This window comes from Marmota marmota, unplaced genomic scaffold (genome assembly GCF_001458135.2).
Source record: "Marmota marmota marmota unplaced genomic scaffold, marMar, whole genome shotgun sequence".
NCBI lineage: Eukaryota > Metazoa > Chordata > Mammalia > Rodentia > Sciuridae > Marmota > Marmota marmota.
This window is the reverse complement of record NW_026000037.1, coordinates 33,860,159-33,884,068: the sequence shown is the minus strand read 5'-3', so window position 1 is coordinate 33,884,068 and position 23,910 is coordinate 33,860,159. Positions and strand designations below refer to the sequence as shown.

The window sequence follows — 23,910 nt, the reverse complement described above, 5'->3', positions numbered from 1 at the left end:
GAGAGAGAGAGAGAGAGAGAGAGAGAGAGAGAGAGAGAGAGAGAGAACCCCTATTCAGTATGTAAAAAGAAATTTCCAGAGTGTAGTCATACCTGAACTATGTATGATGTGTATTTCACCCAGTTGTTCAATGAACCAAATCTCAGCAACCTCAGCATGTCTTCAAGTCTCTCTCAGGGAGATTTGAAATTCTTAGCTATATAACCATGGTATCTACCTGCTTTTCAGTTTTGATCCTAGAAATATTTCTGTCAGCCATCACTAGTTTCAAGATGAGAACTTACATAAATTAGTGGTGAGTGAATTAGTTTTCAAAAATTCAGTACTTGTGTCTACCAATTCCATGTTGGTAGTCAGAATCCAAGGAATCACTCAGGATTTCCATGCTTTATCTTCAAATTTAAAACAAAAGCAGATGTAGTAGTTTGTTTTGTAGGTCAGGAAACATTCTAGCTTTACATGGAAAGGCAAGGCCCTTTTTTTCTAAAATCCACTCTAAGTATATTTGTTAATTCCTGTTAAACTTTTCCAGCTGTCAAAAAAGAATGCGTTAGTCTGATGAGCGTCAAAAATTGAGAGTAATATTGGCTCAGTTGGTTCAAAATATAGAGTATAGGGGACATTCCAGGAAATTTAAATAAATTACTTGGTCTCCTGCCTTGGTTACATTTGGGTATTGTGCAACTAAAAAACAGCCTGTTAGTGGAAAGTGAAAACAACATTTCACAGTGTTACTTAGATTCCCCTAATATATTCTAGGATGTTATTCATTTTTGCATGGATTCTGTTTTTTATGGATCAGATAATGTTCCCTATGTTGCAAAAAAAAAAAAATAAAATAAAATACCTCAGACTGGAAGGAATAGTAAGCTTATCAATACTAAAATATCACCATAATTATATATTAAATATCACCATAATTATAATATCATTTTACAACCTATATCAGACTTGGTAATCGAAGTGCCTTCATATGCATACAGCACATTGTTAATTTTAATAAGTATTAGGAACTTATGAGGTGAACAGAACAAAGATTATTCTCCTCATTTAAAATATTAACATGCACAAGTGAGACATTAAGTGGCTTAGTCAAGATCACATGAGTAATGAGTGGAGCTGGAGTGAATTCCAGGTCTAGCTTTTTTATATTATACAGCACACACTTAACTACAATTCCCAGAAATCCAAAGAAGTGGTAGAAGAAATCCTTGTTCAATAATACTTTGTCCAGAGTAATACTTTACTCTGCCCTGATTATGCACTTTTTTTTTTTTAGCCATAATGATAAATGACTGGCTTAAAAATTACATACACTGACTGAGAAATCACCTTCTAAAGACTCAGGCCCATCCCGCACTTTTTTACAGTATTTCTTATCATGCTAATGTAAAATGTTGGGGTTAGCAACAACCCAGAGGATAGAGAAGGACATTCATTAAACGAAGAAGGAGCACATATTGATTTTTCTTTCTATTGTAGAGACAGGTAATACAATTTCATTGCCTATCCAATATGAAAATAGGACTTAATGGAGTTATGGTTTATGATTTGGCCATTGTGTCAAACTTCCTTTTCAGCAATCTCTTTTCCATGTCAGACTCCACCCCACAATACTGGCTAACTAGATAGCTAGAGCTACCCCTTTAGGACCAAATGTTCTCAGTTCTGCAGAAAATGAGACAGAGTATATAAAAGAAAACACAAGTTATTCAGCTACAATAATCATAGTTGAAGAACATTGGAAAGATGTGCACACACAGGGCCTGTCCCTTGGTAGCACAATAGAGAAGGACACCACTCCAGACAATGTGGCTCTCTGAAGGTCATGGTAAATTGAAAACGTAATAATTGTAGCAGAGCTTATTTCAGGCAAGATGTAGCCTCAAAAAACAAAAACTTTAGATGTGTTGTTCACACTCTTACTTATTTCCCTAAAAATTAATGGTAAGTGTTGTGTTGTTGGGAGACAATTCTCCACGAGTGTCTCACTTTTCTGCATATCTTGTAATCAGATTCACTCACCCACTGCTTTTGATCCAGATTATCTTTTCAAGGATATTTATATAATAAATATTCATGAAAGATCAAGTCTCCCTTTCAAGCAATGGGTTAAGATCATTGTTGCACTTTATGAAACTTTCAGGTTTCTTAAGTGTAAGATTTTTATCTCGTGACACAATGCAGGAATCATCTGGTCATCCAGAAAGAACGGGGAAGTAAATGGGCTGATAAAGTCCTTTGTCTCCAACCTACAACTCCCTTGATGACATGACCTTTAAATAACCAGGCACCAGCAGTATATGAAAGCTGTCATTATTCAAACTGAATAGTTTGTCTAAGTGAGTTTGCTAAGCTACGTATTGGTGGTATTAGTCACACTCCCCTCCTATGGAGACTGGAATTGGCTTTTACTCCTCATCTTTCATGTTGCCACCATGAGGAGTTGCTCCTCAGTATCCCTGGCTAAATGGGAAAAGGTATTACATTAAGAAGTATGTACATCAAAATTTGGTTTAATGCTGATAAGGCTGGGAAATAATCTAATCATCTAATCATTGGACAGAAATTTAGGTTAAAGTCCATGCAGAAATTACTCTGACAGAACCTCTATCCCGATGCAGCACCTACACATATGTATTTCTGGGAGCGCCCCACGGGCATTTCCTATGTACTCTGCTCCTTTGGTGCCTACTGTGCTCTACCATGTGCTGTCCTCAAGTTATGTATGACTCCTACCACCTGACCTGTCATTCTTCCAGCTTTTTAGATGCAGATAGTTCTTTGCTGACCATGTTCTTTATCCCACAAGACACAACAAGCTCCACAATATCCACAGTCAAAGCAAGTACGAGGAGCCAAGCCTCATGGGACTTTTGCAGAAGAGTGGCTATTGATGCTTCTCACCCTCACTTTAAGTGCCACAGTCCCTTCTGCTCTTGTATCTATGGATAAGGGAAGATGGGTCTTCTTTATTAGGGTGCACTCTATGCTAACTCAGTGTAGCTTGAACAGCACATTTACTTCTAGACTTATCCAGAACCACCATGCAGAATTCTCCTCCTCTTGAGAGGATTCTCCTCCTCTTCCATTTCCATGAGATGGCTTATCATGTCTTGAGCTTTCTGCCCTTAGTTTTCTCTCAGATTCTTGGACCTGATTCACAAAGACTTTGTGGGGTGAACACTCCAGTCAACTCTCCAGTGTCTAAACCCCCCAGAAGTAGACACACTAGAAAACACTTGCTCCGGGCATCTGTATGGCTTATTTTCTTACTTCCTTCAAGTCTGGCTCAAAAAGTCACCTTGTCAGGGATGCCTCTCCTAACCACCCATGTAAGAGTGTGAACCGCCACTCCTGCCACAACTCATTACCCCTTCTCCACCTTATTTCCTCATTTATAACCTGCAAATATATTATAAAATGTATTCATTTATGTTTATCATCATTTTGTCCCACAAATATATAAATTTCAAGAGGACAAAGATTTATACCTTTTTGTCAGACTGATGTGGTCCGGCATCCAACTGGTGCTCAGTGAATATCTGGACACTAAATGGATGAATCCTACTTTCTGAGGATGAGTGTGATGTGTTCCTTCCACATTAGTTCCATTGGCCACATGCTATTAAATCTGACATCTAGTGAACATACTTTGTCTAAAAAGATGATTGTGAATAATGGTTCAAAGACGGTAGACCCTGTATGAAGGACCAACTAGTTGGACAAATAATGGTTTCCTTTCACCTTTGAAATAAAGAAAAAAATACAAATAACTTTAGCCTGGCCTTTTTATTCTTTGCAATGATTGTCCATTTTTAAATCCCTGTAGTTCTTATATCCAATAATTTAATTCTTTTCTTAATCCCTTTCTTTTTCTGTTGCCATTTAAAATTCCTTTAGAAAAGAATTATAACTGTTAAAATTCCTATGTAAGTCAAGATATGCCATTAAATATCATAATGAAGTAGAATAGCTTTTATGTATGTGTTAACCATGGGGGAAATTGGCAAGAATTCATCCATTTATATTTTAGGAGTTAACAGGTTAAAATGAAAAAGAAAAAAAGAAAAAGTCTTGATTTGGGGTTTACAATCTATAAGGAAATAGTAAAGTGCAGATAAATTGCTATAAATATTCAGGAAAGCACTTAGCACATATCAAATTCCTTTAAATATTCACACATTAAAATACAGTAATTTTGTGCCTTTAAATAAGAATGTAAAAGGATGTTCATAGCAATGTTATTCAAAAGGAATTAAAATTGGAAAAAAACCTAAATACTCAACAATAGGGGAATATTTAAATCAGCAACATGCTTATTATTCTATGTAATAGAAAATTATTTAGTTGCTTAAATTTGTTTTAGGAGATAATGTAAAGTAACATTTTTTACAACATAACACTGGAAACTAAAAGCTAGATACCTGCTGGATACAATGGTGCATACCTATAATCCCAGTGACTCTAGATGCTGAGGCTGGAGAATCACAGTTTCGAGGTCAGCTTCAGCTATTTAGGGACACCTAAGAAACTTAGCAAGATGCTATCTGAACATAAAAATAAATAAATAAGGACTGGGGCTGTAGCTCAGTGGGAGAGTATTTGCCTACCACATAGGAGGCACTGGGTTTGAACCTCAGCATCACATAAAAATAAATAAACAAAAGTATTGTGTCCATCTATAATAAATATATAAAATAAATAAATAGATCTGGGAATGTGGCTCAGTGATTAGGTGCACCTGGGTTCAATCCCTGGCACCAAATAAATATCTGCTATAAATCACACTTTTCAAACAATAAATACATAATATATTTATAGAAAAAAAAAGAAATTAATTTAAAACTATTTTAATGTTAATTATTTCTGTTTATAGAATTTAGAAGTCATTCTGTGGGTGACTTCAAATATATCAAAATATTCAACATCCAACGTCCACCTTGATAGGCAAGGCACTTTTGTGATGAAAGATTTTTAAGCAATGAAATAACCTTAGATTATTATGCAAACAAAATACACTAAAGGTAGTAATAAGAAGAGCTGGCATTTGATGAACTATGATTGAGCCAGCAGCTATACTAAACATGTTAATTCCCCTACCAAATAAGTACGGTTGTAATATATTATAGATGAGGAAACCATAGAGAAAAATCCGTTTCAGTATCGTTTGTTCAGTTAGGGGTAATATGAAATTTGATCCACGATTTTCTGTCCTCAGAGCTTCACTTTTAAACACTATGCTCCATTATAAACAGTAGACAGCAACCCACCATGAGTCAGCTTGTAATTTCTTTTTGATGAAGACAATGGGTTGTTTTCAGGTAGGTCAGTGTTCCTGATAGTAATTACTGTTCAGATGATTCCTATCTTTCAACTGTTGGTTAGCTATCCGCTGCCTCTCTCCAGGGTATTTCAATTTCTCATATCTGATACAGTATGTAGAACACATTGACTTAGATACTGACCAAAACTGAGGGTATTCACATTTTTGTTTGATTTTAATTAAGCCATGGTTATAAATATAAAGACTTTTCTCTTGGAAAAAAGTCTTTCAGAAAAGAACTATTTTTAAAATTAGAACTAGCATGAAAAGGAAACCAGAAAACTAGAACTGATTTCCTGATGAATGAGGAAAATTTTAGAATAGTGTCAGTAGCTAACAGGCCTTTAAAAAAGCTTCACAGCTTTGTAAATACTGCCTCTGAATGAAAAGTCAGGGACTCTCTTGGCAATTCTCCCTGGCATCCAGGTAGATCACTGAGTACACTGATTACTTCAACTAAAACAATTGGTTTTTATGTGAATTCCCATCAGATCCAGCCAAATTGAAACTTATTTAACTGACCAATAGACAGTTTTTACCTAAGAACAGAATCTAAGCAACCGAATGTATGTGAGTATATATCCTGAGATATATGGTTTCACGTTGCCTGGAAGAAATCTCTAGATCAAAAAGAGTTCCTAGAGAGGCTGGGATTGTGGCTCAGAGGTAGATCCCTCACTTAGCATACATGAAGCACTGGGTTCAATCCTCAGCACCACATAAATATAAACAAAATAAAGACATTGTGTCCACCTATAACTAAAAAATAAATATTAAAAAAGAGTTCCTAGAGAGAACTGCAAAATAAACAAAATAAAAAGAAACAGTCGTGCAAGTTGTATTTAACATGAAAAAAAGCAAAATGAAGAGTTCTTCTCAATTTTTGAAAAGGAATCATTACTATGAAAAAAAATCACATGAAAGTAAGGTCAATTATAAATTTAAGTCTTAAAAACAATGTTGTCACTTTACATGACAAAATTTTTAACAATCCATGATTTAAAACTAATTTAAAAAAAATCTCAGGAGTTATCAGATGTTTATGCTAATCCATTTTTTAAAGAAGTTGAAATGTTTAGTACTTGAAATATTGAATGTTGTTGTACTCCTCAGAAACCCTCTTTTAAAAGGAAAAAAAGAAACTGTCATGATCTTTTAGTCTATCAACTTGTTAAAATATAACATTCTGCAGTTAAAAAATAAAGAACGTTCCTAAAATACTGTTCTTTCCTTGGAACCCCTGGAAGATATTGGTCACTCACACAATCAGTTATCTGGGATGACTTCAACTGCCTGCCAAAACACCACTCATAACATATGCTAAAAAACACAATTGCATCGTTAAAGAGAGGGCTAATTGTTCTTATTTCTAGAACTTTTTTCAGAGCAAGTCAAGTCACTGGGTGGAATTTTACTCGAAAGTGGCTTATAAGAATGTTTTAAATACAGGAACAACAGAACTAAGATCATCAAACACAGACATAACAGAAAACCATCAAATCAAGCTTCACTCATCAGGAAATGCCAGGGACTAAATGAAAAGTAAAATTTGAAAATGCAGAAATTCTAATTATCTGTGCAATTTTGATATTTATTAGTCTTACATTTTTTCTTATATCTGTACAGTCCAGATTAAAACAAAAACAAACAAACAAAAAAACACATTAACCTTTCATACACATAAATAAAATTCTGTGATTTTGCTTCTCACCTCAGACCTACTGATATCAGGTTAAAGGAAGAGAAAGAATATGAGACTATTTTAAATATTGCTTTTGTATTTTCCCAAAAGTTGTCTAAAAGGTACTTATAAATTTAGATAATTTCAAGATACAGAAATAACCCATAACATAAAAGGACTTCCGGGTTTTTAAAAAATTCTTAAACTCATATAACTTTAAACCCAAATAGAACCTTTCATCCCTTAGAAGGCCCTAGGCCATCACCCAGTGATTCTCCTCTGGCTCTCTCTAGACCAGACAAGGTGGCCCAATCCACAACTATTGTTGAAATCAGTTCTTCTCTTGCCTCTTGATTGTTCTTACAGGTTTATTTCATCTTTCCAACTAAGTTAAGCTAAGAAATTTGATGTATTTTACATGTTTTTTTTTTAATTCCCCAAAAGGAATTAAAAGTACAGACCCTCACCCACAATAAGCTTTCTCTGTTTATTCCAAATTGATCCAAAATATGTTTTAAATCAAGAAGGTTAAATACTCATGCCTCAACAGACATTTTTCCTGTTACTGCAGGATTAGGACTAAGAAGATATTTTCAAACTATTTTTTACAAAAAGAAATCCTGCTTAGAAATTTAAAAAATAAAATAGAAGCCCTCCTGGTTGAAATAGATGGAGGGGGTGAGGTAAGAGGTAGTGAGCAGATAGGAAGAGGCACGGAACAGACATACAACCCAAACTCCCTACCCACTCTCCAACAAAGGCCACTGGGGACTTTTAGCCACTCTAGAGCACTGCTTGAAAGCCACCAGTCTAGTCTGTCATGTAACATATGTTTAATAAAAAGAAACCCTCTGCTTCTCTCTTCTGTCAATTCAGTGTCACAAACTGAATCCTCTATTTTCAGAAAGACTATTTGTGTTGAATAAATGAATCAACCAAGTGAACAAATGAATGAATGCTTGAAATTAAACTGGAAAAAAAATCTGTTAGAGTTGCAATATTTGTTCTAGTTGACTTAAATTGAATCTGAAAATCTAAATATAATTGGATTTGAGAGAAATAAACAAGTAAAAAGTATAACCCAGAAGTGGTGGTACACACCTATAATCTCAGCAACTCCTGAGGCTGAAGGAAGAGGATAGAAAGTTCCAGGCCAGACGGGGCAATTTAAACAGACCCTCACTCAAAATAAATAATGAAAAGGCTGGAGATGTCACTCAGTAGTAGTGAACCCTAGGTTCAATCCCCAGTGTGAAGGAGGAGGACATGAAGGAGAAAAAAAATGTATCAACTAAGACTGCATGCCAACAACTGAATTGTCATGTATTTATTTGTTTGTTTGGTTTTTGAGACATTACATCTGGTGCTGAACTCCTGGACTTAAGTGATTCTTCCACCTCAACTTCCCAGGTAGCTAGGATTACAGGCATGTACCACCATGTCCAGATTCAGTTATTTCTTCATAAGTTATTTTACAGATTAAAATTTTGTACACAGGCATTCTTAGGACGCTAAGGCATTCTTTCCTATTTATGGTAATGAGAAAGTTCTAGGACAAATGTAAACTTCTGTTAGTCCAATTCCCCTTAAATATCCATACCTTCCTCTTTTGGTAACTAAGTGCTCACTTGCGCACTCTTTTTTTCTTTTAGAAATAATCTCTCACTCTCCCTTCCTATGCATTCTGTCTTGGCAATGTGTCCATAAAAGTATGTCACCAACCCCTCATCCATCTACCCCATCCCCAGCCATGTCTAGCTTAACTCAGCTGCTCCACCCATCCCAGGACTATAAGCAGATTCTCCATAGGTTCTGCTACGTGGATCCTTGCAGCTCTGCAGGAACTTTCTGAGCCCTGATTGTTTATTATTTTCTTTTCTTCTTTGGACTGCATTATATCTCATTGTGTTTTTACTTAATTTATGTATTTATTTATTTTTGCTTATTTTTATTTAAGTTAACCAAAGTCCGTTTCTTAAACCCAGAAAATGAAGAGATCTGTAGAGATATAACTGATAACAGAGATGAAATCACATAAAGAAACTTTAAATCAAACAAATCATTCACATACCATAATAGAATAGATCCCAAAGGCTCAGCTTGGCTTACTAGGATTCATCTTAATTTTACCGATCTCTGAAAACAATGCTTTTAGCATCCTATAACCTTGCCATATGAGATCAGAACAGAAAGTACAATTTGTGGAAAGTTGCATAAACTTTTTAAATTTCTATCTTGTCCTCTATGAAAGGATGATGTTAAAGTAAAAGATCTGTAAAACCTACTCTAAATGTGACAACTTTTGGTTTTTAAAGTTTACATATGAATACCAACGATTGATTCTTTCCCCCTAGTCCCATGGAAGCTCAGAAGGAATCCCCACTGTCTGGCTTCTAGGCAGCATTTAAATTTAAGACTAGACCCACCCAGGATCAGCCTATGCTGTGGCATAACTTCCCTCCATAGCTCTGTAAAATCTCTTTTTTGTGATGGAAATCAGTGCCACTTTCTGTACTCACATTTTCCCTTTTTCCATTCTTGTTCTATGGGTTAGAAAAAAGTGAGTTATAATTAGAATCAAGAAAATACTGTACGGGTAAATACAATGTATCCTGTTTTTATAAAAGGTCATTCTTTCAAGCTATCAAAGCCCTTTACAACAAATACCTAATTGATGGTCACAGACTCCTTTGTATGAACAAAACACTATGCCCGGTTTACAGATGAAGAAATCAAAGAGGAAGTCAAGAGAATTTCAGCTGGCCATTTCAGATGGAGGGATAGTAAAACTCAGAGCGCATCCATTTTAGAACCTTCTATGTCCCAGTGCCAAATTAGTTCAATTAGTTGTACATTATTTTAATGTTGACCTAGAAAACGTGTGTAATACATGTATAATGAAAACAAAGTGAAAGACATTTTCAAATAGTACAGTCAATCCTAAAACAAATAGCTATTACAGTGGCTTTCAGAATAAGTTCTTTGGTGTCTAGCTGAAGACTCTATGAAACTCCCATCTACGTGTGACAAGTCTAATTTACTGCACAATTACAGAAAACTGGAATACAGTCTTCCCTTAAGACCAAGGTATACATACTAATAAACTGGTACTGACAGTACTGACTATAACAAGAGTGTGTCACTCAAATAATCCTGAAACCTACCTCCCTGCAGAACCACCACCATATTTTCTTAAGCAATGGCCCAGGATGACAGAGGAAGCTTAAGTACCTAGCTCACTAGATAATGCCTATTTAGCATTCAACCAATCATTCTTATTTATTCAAAAAATAATTCCTAAGGACTTTTCGTGGGCCAGGTACTGTGCAAAGCATTTCCCCAAATTACTAACCCTTGAATCTCTAGAACTCATTCTTTCACCTTGCAGAACCGAGGGAGCCCAAGAGAACGTTTATCAAAGAAGCAGATGGAGCCTTTCCTTACCTGCTTAACAGCACATCTCCACTCATTTTCCCTTTAATTATGTGGTGGAATGAGTCTTCAAGGGGATGATCATCAGTCACTGATGATAGACCCATGTGGAAAGTCCATATATCATAAAGCAACTAAAAGGATAAGGATCTAACAAGATCCCAGTAGAGGACTTCCCAAATGCCATAGATTTTCTGAGCCATGTAACAAGGGGACACAGCACACGTGAATGCCCAGAAACAAGAGAGGTCTCCTCTCTGGCCTGAACACAAGAACCAAATACAGGACATACCTTCAAGAATGCATAAGGGTAGGAAATTAATATCTTTTGAGTACCTGCCCTTCATGGGGCACTAATCTAGTCTCTTTTGGTCATAGTTTACATAATCTTCAATTTTCCCTGTTCAGTAAGATTTACCCCATCCACCCCGCCCCCAACAAAATTTTAAAACCTCCATCTGATAAACCATGCATTTTATTTGTTTGTTTGTTTGTTTTTGTTTACCAGTTGTCTCTCTCCTCTTGCAGATAAATGCTTCAAGGGCAAAAACAGAAGAACATACCACAAGTCTGATCCTAATAATCAACCCCCTTCCCTCCCAGTTCTAACCCAAATGAAGAATGAGATAGAAGGTCAGAAAGATCCCTAATAGTTTTGCTTTCTTCCTGGTAAACTGCTAAGAAAATGCTGCTTCTATCCATGGCAAAAAAGTAATATTATCTCTTTTCAACTTCTAATTCCTACAGTGAACTCTACCACAGACTGGTCTAGAAAGTCATAGACCTTTCCCTTGGGGAGAAAATGGGCAGCACACAATATGCTCACAGAGGGAAGATCTAGGAAAGAGAGGCAGAACAAGCTAAGATCTAACCATTCAAAAGTTAACTTGGGACCAAAAGCCTCAGCCTATAGAAGTTTCTTAGATATTCGAACTCAGGTACTACTCCAGACCTACGGATCAGATTAGTGTTTTCACTAATTGATCTCCTTAATTGATCCATGTGCATTTTAAAGTTTCCAGAATGTATGTAAAGTAAATCTTAAAATACCGGCAACCACCCCAGGTATGTGGACCAAGGGCTCTCCAACATGCCATACTAGCACTCAGGCAAATCTGTCTTCCTTTCCTTACTAGGTGCCAAAAACATGTAGAGACAGGATAAAGCCTCCTCATTATGAAGTCTTCCAAGAGAGGTCAAAAGTAATGATTTCAAAATATGTGTTTGTTTCCTGTTTGGTTTTTTGTATGTTAAAGGCAACAAGAACTGGGGAGAGAGAGAATTAATGTCCACCTATAGCCTTAATTTCTCAATCTCCTTTCCTCATCTATAAAAAGGGAATGACATCAGCTGTATGGGTTATTGTTAAATTTGAATGAGATAATATACAACAAAGTCCTCCATACACTATGAAGTATTTTTATTAAGTTAGTTCTCATTACATACAAAAAAACCTGTAAGTTAGCAACACCCCCGGGTTTTAGAAATTCGTCACAATGCTGTTGCTGGATCACAGAGAATTTCACAAATGTTTTTATATTATCATGCTGGTCAAAAATGTGCGGCAATAATGTCTGCCTGCAAGTCAAATGAAAACATTTTAATATGTTAATACTTAACAGACCAGTGTCTATGTGATAAAAATGAGGAGCTGAGAAAGAGAAGTTTGAAGATTGGCTACTGTATTTTAAAAAACAAACACAAATATATTTACCCAATTTATATGTGTGTATAATGACTTTTCTTAACTTTGAAAATTCAAAATTATGTCTAATCCACTCTGCCTATAACTTGTAAAATAAATATGATTTTCCTGAGATACTCCCTCAATTGAAATAGCCAGTTACCTGTTTTTTTAATCACAGTAGCAGGTAATGAGTTATTTTGTCTAGTTATACAAAAACATAAATTTCAAGTTCTCATTTGTTTAAACTGATTAAACAACATGTACATATTTCAAAGATTATGAAGCTTTTCCTTGGGACTCCTTTTTTATCTTTAAAAGAAAACAATGCTAATAGTTTCCTTTTTCCTATACTCAATGACTATTTACTACCCCTCCTTGATGTGGACTTTCAAAATACAAAGAAGGTTTGGCAAGTTTTCAACATCCTTTAAAAAGTCTGTCCTTAAGCGCCTGGAGAAAAGCGTAAAGAGTACTTCTTGGAGAATTGATAATGTCCCCCACTCGTGTTTGTATATGAAGATTGTCAGTTACATTTAGTGTATTCATTCATTGGAATCCATTGTTAATCTGCAGCAACTGATTTCAGAGGAGTAAAGTGATCAGAAGAAGTCAAAGTTAACATAACAATTCCTTTTCTACAAAAAACAGCCCAAGACATTATGGAACCAAATTTTAAAGCAAATTACTTACTGTATTTGCAAGTTTTAAGTCACACTTGGCAGTTTTTCCAAACACAGTGGTCAGGAACTGAAAAAAATAAACATGTGTTTCCAGGATTTTTTTTTCACATGCCACACAAAAAGTAATGTTACAACTATGTTTTCACTCCTTTAAAAAAAAAAAAAAGTGCGTCTTAGTGAACAATGCTTTCTGTTTGTTATTTTAAAGTAGTTTTACAAAATAACATTAAGAGGCAAGCTAAATAATACTTTTACTGTATAAATGAAAGTTTAAACTATCCCAAAGGGATTTCTAAGAAAAATCTGTTCTATCATTAACGCCGTAATATTTTGTAGTTTAAATCTCTTACTTAAATTCATAACGCTTAGTATTTTCCATCTTCCAGGTGTCTTAAACAAAAGAGAAAACAAAAAAGATTCAATTTATAGTCTGTTCTTAGGCAGCAAGTTTAATTCTATTCCCATTTTGCCGAAAGAATAACTGAGGTAAAGTAAATTTATGGCTTTCCTGAGACTTAAAAAGTCTTGGTTGCTGTAGAAAGATGAAAATTCACAGGTGTGGTTTTTATTCAGGAGAGGAAACAGTGAATCATAGAGCAGGATTTCAGCAGTTCATAATGGCCCCCAGACTCCACACAAACAAGTCAGCCAGGTGGCCTAAATCTCCACTCCAACCTGCCCACCCCAATCTACTGCACCACTTTCAAAGTTCTGACCTATTAAAATGTAAATATCATACCTTGGAGGAATCACAATGCCAGGCATCAATTCGGTAGAAGGAATTTATTTCTCAGATCCCTAACAAAGATCTGGACCTACAGAAAATAGGACCCAGGGAAGAAAGGGAGTGGGGTGGAGAATAAAGGATGAAAGGCATCCAGTGTGGACTCCTTCTTAGGGAGATTAGACACCCACCCCTAGGAACCCTGCTGTGGAGAGTGGTACTGTCCTGGCACCTGGATGAGGACGAGCAGATGAAAGAATGATAGGATTAAGTAGATTTATCCAGGCAGGATGGGTGGTATTGGGAATGTTTGCAGGGGGGGAAGGATGATTGGAAAGAGTTGAGAATTACAAGGGGAAAAGACTGTTCCATCAATCATGCTCCTGGAGGCTGATCCAAAAGAGTTGAAAACTTATGTCCACACAAAGTCTTACACCAAGGTGTTTATAAAAGAAAAAAAAAACTTATTTCATAATTGCCAAAATTTGAAAACAACAAAGATGTCCTTCAATAGGTGAGAGGAAAAAAGATCTAGATAATGAGAAAGATCGACAGAGCAAGAGAGAGTGCTATAAAGCCACCTAAAGCCAGAAAGGAAACCTAAACTAACTGAAAGAAGCCAATTTGACAAAGCTAAATACTGCATAATTCCAAATATATGACTGTTTTGGAAAAAAAGCAAATGTCAGTATTGAAGACAGTAAGACAATCAGTGGCCGCCAGGAATGAAGGAGGAAGGAAGAATGAGAGAGTACTGGAGATTTTTAACACAGTGAGACCTCTGTGTATGAAACTGCAGAAGTAGATAATAGCATTACACCTTTATCAAAGCTCATGCACCTCCAAGAGACCCTAAGATATATGGAATTGGGGGAATAATGATGGGTTGGTGTGAGTTCATCCATTGCAATTGTGTCTCTCTGGCATGGGGTGTTATTCATGTGGAAGGCTGTGAGTGTGCAGGGGCCATAGGTATTTAGGAACACTCTGTACTTTCCCTTCAATATTACTTTAATATAAAATAGACAATATTATCTATTTTTTTAGAAAGCAACTGTTTAACCACTCTATACAGAACAGTTCTTAACCTTCACCTTATTTTTGTTTTTCTTTGTTTGGGGTATATTTGTTTTTTAGTTTTTAATTTGTAAATTTCTTTAAGACTCCAATGAAAACTATATACCACCATGCACCACATAACATTTTGGTCAAAGGCAGACTCTATCCCAGTGGTTCCACAAAACAATGATAGAACTGAAATTTTCTATTGCCTACTGATGTCATGGCCATCATAACATCATGGCACAACACATTATTCAAATGCATGTGTGTGTATATATGTGTGTGATGCTAGTGTAAAGAAACCTACTACATTAGCAGTCATAAAAACATATAGTATATGTAACCATATACCATACATGAGACTTGATAAGGATAATATGTGACCAACTAACTAGTTTATTTACTGAATGATATTTGTTATCATTGTCTTAGAATACTCCTTCCACTTATAAACAAAACTAAAGTTTACCACAAATATTATGCCATGTTATGAGGGCAGCAGTCTGATATATCTTGTGTCTACCACATCTCTTGATTACATCAAGAGGCCGCATTCAGTGACTGACGGCCCCATCAGGATTTGTGAGTGCACTCTAGGATGTTCAAACAATGAGGAAACCACCTAACGATGCATTTCTCAGAATGTATCCCCATTGTTAAGCGGCTCTTGATTATATTCTCTCTCAGAGAAAGAATAATATATACTTCCCCACATTCTTAAAATTCTCATAAAACAATACATCTAACTAGGTATTCACAGAGTCCCTGATATCCATCTAACAGAACTGTCACTAGCTAATTTTATTGTATGCTACTGAGCGCCAGATATTTTGTTAAACTTTCTATCATGCTCTCTCATTTACCCCAGCAACTACCCTATAAGATTGATATTATCAGTATCCCTGTTTATATAGAAGGAAATTCAGTTGCAGAAAGTTTAACAGCTGCTGAGTTTTTGAGCTGGGACTTCAGCCTGGACTGATCCCAAGGAGCCTGTATGTTCTTACCCATTCCTACATGAGAGTTCAGCTCTAGCAGATCATGGACCCCAGCTAAGCACCTCTCCTCTAAAAATAGACTGTCAACCTGTTCCCTAGCTCCTCTCTCTGATGGCAATGAAATGTCTAGGACTGGCATGTGGGATTGGACACACACTGGCACAGAAGTTAATCATTTGCTCCAACTTCCACAACTGACTCCACCTTCCACCCCCAACTATCCTGCCATCTACCAGTGGAGGCACGAACAGTTCCCTGTATTCACCTGAAAACAAAGGACTTGGATCATGGTGAATCATTGCCACAGAAATCAAAAAGACAGGGCCAGTTCAGTGTGAATCTAATATTGGTGACTGATAAAGAGCATTCCATAATCAAGAGAGATACACACTAGCTAATAAACATGCATGTATGCATTAGTAAAGATTTGCAGATGCAGAATAAATTGTGTCAGGTATGAATTTAAAAAAAAAAAACTGAGAATAAAAAAGGAATGTTCAAATCCCTTAATATGGCACAGAAGTGTCCTCATAATCCTCCTCAGTCCCAACTTTCTGACTCCAAGATATGCAGTATTTCTTTTCTCAGATTAAGCCAGCAGAGTTCCCCTACCAATGTCTCAGAAAGACAACAAATATGTAAAAGAGAATTTATCCTTTCTCTGGTGGGTATGTTTCTTCAAATAATTTAAAATTTCAAAGAAAGAAATCACTTACCATCAAATCAAAAAAGCTAGAAACATGAATGTCATTCTGAGAGCTGTCTTTTCATTCCCATTATTTAAATTTTTCCATTGAAATCTTTTTAGGCTCTCCCACTTGTTTGCATGTAAAAATGGCCAATCAACTGTTATCCTCACCATTACCCTCAACCCCACCCAAGCATCTTCTCAACACTGTCAAATTAGTTATGGTTCTAAAGTGTGAATTTACTGTCTTTTAGTCAAAATTCTATTGTTTCCTCTTTTTTTTTTCCAGGTAGCATCTAAACTCTCCAACATAAGAGATCCTCCTAATTTCCACAAATCTCTGTTCTATGTATATACAAAACCATGGGCACCACTATTTTTTAAATGGTGCATTGCCATAGAAAATTTCATCTGCACATAAAACACACAACTTCCCTGCAATCCTGTCCTCTCCCCTAATCCTTCCTAGTCAAAGCAATTCACCAAACCCACCATGACCTACATAACTTCAAATTCTTCAAGTTTCAACTCAAGCCTCTCCTAGTCTTAAAAGTCTTCTATGAAAGCCCAACCTTGGTCAGAAGTCTCTTTTGCTACATAATCAAACAAGCCCATTATGTGCTAACCAAAAGAAGCATAAACAAAAACAAAAACAAACAAATAAAAAAAAACTGAAAAAATTTTTAACTTAAAAAAAATTTTTTTAATTAAAAACAATAAAATATTTATCCCAGGAAAACCAAAATTCTGCTGGCCTTCATGGCACAGATTTTATAGCTTAACATTATTTTTATGTTTTATTTCAAAGGGAGACAACAGAAGCTTTTCAGTATGCTCTGGGCCACCAGGGTTCCGGCACTTAACAGAGAATTGCAAAGATTGAACAATCAGGGGCTAGAAGTCTCCCCGTGGGACAGTCCGGCAGATGGGCTTAATTATAGTGTGTTCTTCTCACACCAAACCATGGGCCACAACTTGCCTCTTTCTCTGGAACCTTATTTGCACCGAATCAAAATGTTATAAGGACCCTATTTAGTAGTAGTACACACTATATTGCTATCCAATAGGTCGTGGGCCCTTTTTATGTTAAAAAAATAATAATAATAACAAAGGCTAAACTGAGACATATGCTAAGTGAGAGCCAAGGTATTTTGAAAAGTTATAATGACTTCTTATGAAAGAAATTATATTATGCATAATATAAACATCTGTAGTTAAGGAAGATAATGATTTAGCTCCAGGAAATGATAGCTGAGCTGTGACAACTAAAGCAAATGCTTTACAATGAATGGAAATAAAAATTATATACTATTAAAGTTAAGAGATGCTGGGAGATGGGACAGGAGGTAACTCACACTAAAGGACTCTTGACACACGAGAAAGAATTAAATCTTCTATAAAACAGACACCCCAAAGAGAGAAACTACAAAAAAGATCAAACTTCTTGAAGTTCAAAGATGTTAAATTCTACTCTTTAAGCCCCATTACAAATGTAGTTACTAGCATAACCATTTCTTACCTTCAACAGAGTCAGTTCACCTCTTGAAAAGAAATATTTAAAGGCAGACTGTTGGCCTGGTGTCTTGGATGGCAGATCACAGAGTTCCAAAGCCCTTAAGATGCCGTAGCACTAGTTCTTACTAAGTCGTAATTAACTTCATTGGGAGTTACAAGACAGCAACTTAGAACAGAATTTGGCTGAACATTTTTAGTACACTTCCACTTGGTAATTACTACTTCAGTGGGATCTCAAGTAAGAACAGAGGGCAGAATTTGGCCCACAAAGAGAAGCAAATCAAGTAACTGGCTCAATTTATAAGGCCAATAAAGAACATATTTTAAAATCTCCCATGCAGCATCCCGTTAGGGCATTGATTTCATCATGAAGGTAAATATAACTAAAATGACGACCCAGACTCTCAACTAAGTCTTCATCAAGAGCAGTGCCTAGGGGAGAACACAGCTAGGGAATGACTCCATATACCAGAGCATCACTCTGGACGGGCAATTACGTAAAACTAAGTAAAGAGCTGGATGCTGTTGGGCAGTTTAACCACATAATAAATTCTCGTTGATGCAAGAAAAAAGAGTCATCATAGCTCTGGTCCGAGCATTTAATATCTGAAGAATAAGATTTAGGTCACTGAGATTTGGACTTGTGCTTCAAAATGAAAACCCGGTGCTAGGTTGAGAATGATAGCTATAATGATAGCTACATATTATACAACTTCAAATTATACAATATGCAATTTTGCACAACAATTCATTGTGGAACACAGCATTCCCTGAAACTCAATCATGAGTCTCCTTTAAAAGTGTTTATATTGTGCATGACCTAATTTTTATCATAAAAAAAGGAGACTTCTTTCCTTTGGCTTGCTTGCTTTAAATTACAGTATTTAGTTGGAAACTAATTTTAGGGTATTGTCAATTTGATGTTTGAGTATAAAGTACACTGAAAAATCTCAAGCGGATGCAGAATACAAGAAGACAATATTTTAAAACGAGGTTCTCATCTTCCTGACCAATGTTCCTCCCAGTAATTCACCTGAGGCAGTGAAGAAAATAAGTAATACATTTCTTGGGAGCCAATCCACAATTGATGTGGATTGTGCCACAATTGATGTGGCACCTTGGCCAGACTTTAAATTAAGAACCATTAGCATCATTTCCTCAACCAGTCTAGAGCTACCTCTTCCCTGCGCTGAAGTCCTGGTTCTCCACCAGCACCAGCCCCTTCCCCAGCTGCCCCCCATTTCTCAGTGGCCACAGTGTTGAGAAACAAAAGGAAAATCATACAGGCCAACCCACCCATCAATGCACCGTGTTTGTTAACATTCTGAAAAGACATTTGTGCAGAGAACAAATTGACAGAGCTCATGTTTATATCAGAAATTTCAGAACCGGCAGGAGATTTATTCGTGGAATCTTAACACCCATTCAGACTGTCATAAAACACAAAGGACCAGATTCAATAAAAACTCTGTCCAACTTCCACAACACTTAAGTCTGTGTGAGCCTTCAAAACAAAATCAATTTTTCCAGTTTTGCAAAGGGCTGTTCAGACTTCAGTAACATAGAAGCCAGCTGGGGCATTTCCTAACTCATCCCCTAAATTAGTTGCAAAAGTAGTTTTGAGGACCACATTAGATCAGAAGAATTTGCATCTCTCCCTCTCTCTCTCTCTCTCTCTCTCTCTCTCTCTCTCTCTCTGTGTGTCTCTGTCTTTCTCTGTCTCTCTCTGTCTTTCTTCTTTTCCTTTTTTTAAAAAACATATTTCAGAGTACATCACAAGAAGAACAAACAACAGAACTGCAGCATATGTCTCATGCAGTTAAAAGCTTCAAAACTGGCCCGTAAAACAGAATTCTTTGGTACACAGTGAAAAAATATTTTTTGATTCCATAATCCATACTGCAGTAAAGTTGGGTATAATCATTTTTAAAAGGTGCTGTGTCCATAGACAGCTGTTCTTCATACATACTGGGAATGTTTCCTTCACATTCCTAAGGACATGAGAGTTTGACACCAAGCCAATACCTTTAGAAATGGTGAAAGATAAACACACCCCATACTGATGCTTTACTCTCCCAGCAAACTTTCTCCCACCACTGAAAAGTTAAAACTTTTACCCCACAGCCCACATTCTGAGATTAGTCCAATAACTAATGTTCTGTCCAAGTAAAATACATTTTGTCATAGCTTGAAAATGTTACCTTTCACAGAAGTATAGTATTTCTGACCAGCAGGGAACATATGTCAACATTATCTATTATTACCCAATGTCAGGACCAAAAAGGGAAGGTGGGTGGTGGATGTTAATAACGACTTAAGCGATTTCTAAAAGAGGCATTTGAGAAGTACAAAGCCAGAAGTTTCAAATGTTTTGTCTTATTTTCGCTGTGTCAGCAACCTGCTCCCCCCACAAGAACAAACCTAATGCTGCCTCCGACCCAACGCCTAGTTCTCTTTTCAATTTTAGCCAACGCTTTGCTAAGCTGGAAAGTTTGAAAAATACCCTAGAAAACTTCTCCACCAGAAAATGAAAAACAAAAACATATGACCAGCAATGATGAAAGCAACTCCCACTCGCTAAGAAAAAGATTTTCGATCACAGAAGCACACGGCTTTTGGATTTGAACATTTATTTTCATTTTTTCAAGCTACTTGTCTGGTGTTTAGATTTTGGGGTTGGGTTTCTTGTTGGACGTTGGAGGAGTCAGGGGGAAATGTTGGTTGGGAGTAGGATTGTATTTAACAATGTTCACAAAGGTAAGTGAAAGCATTCTATTCAGGTAGCAGGGCACCAGAGAAGACAACTGCCCATTCTCAGGCTCTTTCTGCATGAGTGGGAAATCATATTCCATAATGTTCCTGAGGAGGATGTGTCTGTCTTTCCCAAAGTTGGACAAAGATATGGCACAGAATATATGGTGAACCTCTGGCTCTACAGGCCACTATCCTAGGCAGCCATGACCATGAACTGAAGATTTTCTTCTAGTCACTGTGAGTGGGAGCAATTAAGTTCTTGTTTTTCCTTGGGGCCATATGGTCCTACCCAGTGTTTCTCAAGGAAAAGAGACTTTCTTATCTCACCACAGAAGCATCTTGAGAAAGAGATTACTTTGGGTCGTAGATCAAAACTTGTGTCCTGGCTCTAGCAGGAAGTACTGGGGGTAAATATATGGCCCTCAAATTCTGGAGATCTGCATATTTCCCATCAGGGGCACTGGGTCTTGGAATCCCAAGCCTAGAGAAAAGGAGTTTCTTGTCCTTCAGTTTTTAAAAAATGAATTCTTCTTTTTGAAATAAATCATTCAGGAAAGATTATAAAATAAAAACTTGTAAGTACATCCCTCAGGATGAAGAAAGTCTTAGAACTACAGAAAAAAAAAAAAAAAAACTCTGCCCTTTGCAGAAATGGGTCACAAAACTAGAGGAAGATGGCAGTGCTTGCTGTTTTGAATTTTGTGGGAAGCTAGCCTAACTTGTTCTTCCTCAACTCACCCAGCTTCTGAAGACAGTAGTAATTCTAAGATAGGTTAATTCTAGATATTATATCACTAAGACAAAAAGGAGACTTTAATTACTCATGTGTCACTACATCGATACCCAAACAGAATTTTAATTGCTAAATAGTAGAAGTCCACATTATCCCACAACGAAATGGTGGATCTAAAACAATCAAATGAGAGGATTTCCTGCTCTTCGTCTACTCTGCTCATGCCCAATGTACCAAGCAAGGATGGTGCTTTGAGGTAGTTCTTCCAGCAATGTGGGAGAGGTGGAATTACCCCAGTTCCTTCTCACCTACTCCTCCTGAGCCCATGAGTTCGGCTATACTCATGGCAGGAGATAAAGTTGACTGGCCACCTCTCATTTGGAAAATACCCTCTGTGAGAACCACCTGAGCTTACAAACCACACAAGCTGTTCTACAGTAGTACTTCTAACCTAGACATATAGTGTGCTCTAGAAGAATCATCAAATGTCGACATGGAAAAGAACCTTGATAGTTTAACTTTATTTTAAAGAAGAGAATAGAAGCCTAAAGATGTTAGACAATTTGCTATATAACATACCTTGTGTATTCCCTGATTTCACTCCATTTTGACCTAATGTCATGGGAAACTAAATGATAGTATTAGAGGCCAGGATACAGATTGCCTTGCTGATGGAGAGAGGTAGTGAAGAGAACATGAGGGAGCCTTCTGTCGTACTGATTGTTTGATCAAACTGCTATTTACATGGATTTCTTCATCTATGGTTTTGGGCACTTTTCTGCATGAATGCTATCCTTCAATTTAAATAAAAAGAACAAATTAAAGAAAGAAAAATAATTAAATGCAGTTTTTTCATTTCTAGGAAAACATCTCTAGAGATGAAATGTATGAAAAAAATTAAATATTACCTACAAAGGGGGCTATTCTAGGTTATCATTCCAACCCCAATATGGACAAATAAGAATATCAATACAGAAAATAGTGACAAGTGCCTTCAAAATAATAATTTTCTTTCGAAATGTACTGAGAAGCTTACACAATATTCTATTATTTAATTTCCCCTAATCTCAAAATAATCTGTTTTCTAAGGAGAAAACTTAATTATATGATTACTTTCTCACTAAGAAAACTAAAGTTCAAAGAGATTTAGAAACTTGCCTAGTAGCTGGAAGCTGGTACAGCAGAAAGAAGCTGGGCATTCTGTCTAAGTGTCCTATGCACTATGTTGCTTTTCTGGGTGCATAGGGACACTTTCATTCACTCCACACAAATGCCTATCAAAGATTAGGCACTTTAAGGATATAAGCATGAAATGGAAACTTGTCTTCAAGAAATTTGTTTTGCATGAGGAAGTGAAAAAGCTTAGTTTTTAAGATATAAGTTCAATCACCAAAAATTAATCTCATGGGCTAATTTTGTCTACACTTGCATTTTGAGATGGTCAGTGTCTAAGAAAAGCTGAAGAAGCATTTTATGCTAAAGTTGCCGAGAACTAAGTTCCTTTTTTGAGGCTAGAAACTTTTTTAGCGGTAAAAGTGGGGGAAGATATGATTGAGAGGTTGATACTTTAATTGGTTTTCTCTGCTGGTGCATGGCTCACAAATCCTCTTCATGTTTTATAGAGAGGTTTCTAGACACTAATGAAAATATCAAGATGCATCATTGTTTGGAATTTTAAAATGTAAATGATGCATAATCTCCACAGCAAAATTTGCAGAGAAAAACAAAACAATTTGAAAGAGATGAAAAGATTAAGGGCTGAAATTATGTCTGGGCCTTTTTCCTACAGATGTCATCTGAGCAACAAACCTGGGTGAGCTTTGGAAGATTTGCCACTGTTAGGGTGAGCACATTAATTTGTGTGGTAGCCTCCTTGGTGAACAGGCTATTTGTTCTGCTTTAGAGTTATCCTTGAACATTTCTCTGGTTAATATCATCACAATTCTTGCTTCTTGTATTGGCCTCTGATTAATGAATGACATTTGCCTAAATCTGGATTGAGTGTTGATATACTACATTAGACTGCAGTTGACAGGTTTTCTTTTTCAATTTCTTAGAGACTTCTTACAGAAGAATAGTAAAACATGAGATGGATCCAGAAACAACTACCTTTACTAACTTTAGCATAAAGAATTATGTTAAATTAATTTAACAAATAATCAGGGTATTGTAGAATTTAACTAATTCCTTTTGACACTTTGATTACCAATTTGGAGCACCACACAGTATTTTGTGTGTGTGTGTGTGTGTGTGTGTGTGTGTGTGTGTGTGTTTTGAGAGAGAGAGAGGGAGAATTTTTTAGTTCTTGGCGGACACAACATCTTTGTTTGTATGTGGTGCTGAGGATCGAACCCGGGCCACACGCATGCCAGGCGAGCGTGCTACTGCTTGAGCCACATCCCCAGCCCAACCACACAGTATGTTTTGATGCCACAAGAGGAATAGCTATGAGGTTTGAAAAGACTAAACTAATAAGCAACAAGCAAAGTAGCACACAAACAGTGTAATCTTTATGAAGAAAAAGGTACAAAAGTCTGAAATCCATATGTATTTTGAGCCAGCAATTCCTTTTCTAGAAATATATTCCAAGAGAGCAAATAGATTATGTGCAAATTTATGCCAATCCTTTT

The 23,910-nt window shown here is 36.4% G+C and overlaps 1 long non-coding RNA gene across 1 annotated transcript in view; it reads right to left on the bottom strand.

The window, feature by feature from the left end:
- Positions 1 to 20,067, bottom strand: part of LOC125619386 — a 44,585-nt gene extending 24,518 nt beyond the window's left edge. Inside the window, exons 1-2 of the long non-coding RNA XR_007350912.1 lie at positions 19,995 to 20,067; positions 12,817 to 12,873 (exon numbers count right to left, since the gene is read on the bottom strand). This is a non-coding gene — a long non-coding RNA (uncharacterized LOC125619386). The remainder of the gene's footprint in view (positions 1 to 12,816; positions 12,874 to 19,994) is intronic.
- Between the last annotated feature and the right edge of the window lie 3,843 nt (positions 20,068 to 23,910).